This window comes from Panthera uncia, chromosome C2 (assembly GCF_023721935.1).
Source record: "Panthera uncia isolate 11264 chromosome C2, Puncia_PCG_1.0, whole genome shotgun sequence".
Lineage (NCBI taxonomy): Eukaryota > Metazoa > Chordata > Mammalia > Carnivora > Felidae > Panthera > Panthera uncia.
This window is the reverse complement of record NC_064810.1, coordinates 37,651,140-37,652,634: the sequence shown is the minus strand read 5'-3', so window position 1 is coordinate 37,652,634 and position 1,495 is coordinate 37,651,140. Positions and strand designations below refer to the sequence as shown.

At 29.4% G+C, this 1,495-nt stretch overlaps 1 non-coding gene across 1 annotated transcript; it reads left to right on the top strand.

Moving 5' to 3' along the window:
• The first annotated feature begins 982 nt into the window (after window positions 1-982).
• On the top strand, window positions 983-1,090 carry LOC125922177 (U6 spliceosomal RNA). The gene has a single exon (XR_007457614.1). It is a non-coding gene; the product is annotated as a U6 spliceosomal RNA (small nuclear RNA).
• Window positions 1,091-1,495: the final 405 nt, after the last annotated feature.

The window sequence follows — 1,495 nt, the reverse complement described above, 5'->3', positions numbered from 1 at the left end:
TGTCTGTCTCTCCAAAATAAATAAAACATTAACATTTTTTAACATTATCTGATTTTTTAAAAATATGCCCAACATTTTAAAAACTTATGTTTGTACAAAATCAGATCTTTTCATTCTTTGCTTCCTTTCTGCCTCTTATTCTGCAAAAACGCATAATAAACAAAACGTTGTTAACATATTAAGGACTTAGTATACCAGACTAAATAAAAATATATCGGGTTCTGCAACTGAAGTAGATTTTAGAAATAAAGGCTTTAAAATATATTTGTTTTCATTAATTTAACTATATTTAACTTATCTACTAAAGTGTTTTGAGTTTTCTCAAAAAGCAAACAGTAATTTATTGAATGGACATGATAGTTTTTCAAGGAAAAAAATGAACTTGATGAATTGTTCACATTTATTTCCTTAAAGCTGTTTTTCTTCCTATACATATATATCTTCAAGTATTGTAATGTGGAAAAACAGAAAGCAAAGGAAATAATTTTAAAATGAAAAGGAAACTGTAGATATTACAAAGCATTATAAAAGAATAAGAGAAATTTAGAATTATTTTTATAACTTCATAAAGGCTTACTTGGTAATTATCATGTGTGTATAAATTCATTTTATCTCTCTAGAATACTGCTTTCAGGGTGAATGAACATGACCTAGATAGAACTGACTAGCTTTACTTGCTAACTGATGAACATTTGAGAGGCAGCCCTCCAGAGAAAAGAAATTTATGACCACAATCACAGTCTGGTTCACAGGAAAGCTCCATCACGTAACTAAATTCTAAATTGAGATGTCAACCTGGAGGAAATATTCTGGAAAGGAACACACAGATGGTAGGACTCTTCTAAAGACAGGGTGAGGAATATAGTGCTGAATGTACAATAATCAATCTTTTGGAAGAAAAAAAAAAGTACTGGGTGGGACATAAGTGTTTAAAATTGAAGTTTCTGGGAAAAACTTTAACCCGAGACTAAAAAGGGGGAAAGTGCTCGCTTCAGTAGCACACATACTAAAATTGGAACCATACAGAGAAAATAAGCATGGCCTCTGTGCAAAGATGACAAGTGAGAAGGGGGAAAAATGACACCTATATTTTCCATTTCACCAAGTAGGTCTTACACAGTTCATATAGTTAAAGAAAGTAACAAATTAAATTATATTATAATACATTTTACAATATATTATAGCCTCGAGGAAAATTAAAATTCCTAGTAACATTTCTAGGAGCAAATTAAATGAAAAAAAATGCAAGAAAACAAAACAAGCATTATTAAACCCTAATTTCAAATACATAATGGTTTAAAAAATACAAAATGTAGCTATAAAAATAAAGTAAACAGAAAAAGGAAAGCTGTAAATTGAAGAGACATTGGACTTCAGTCTGGTTTTTATGCTGGCATTCCCTAATTCCAAATGAAAAAAATATACATACCAAATCAAATTAATTACTGCATAATATATTGTTGCTAATTAGTTATTTGACTTGGTTGTAGGAGAT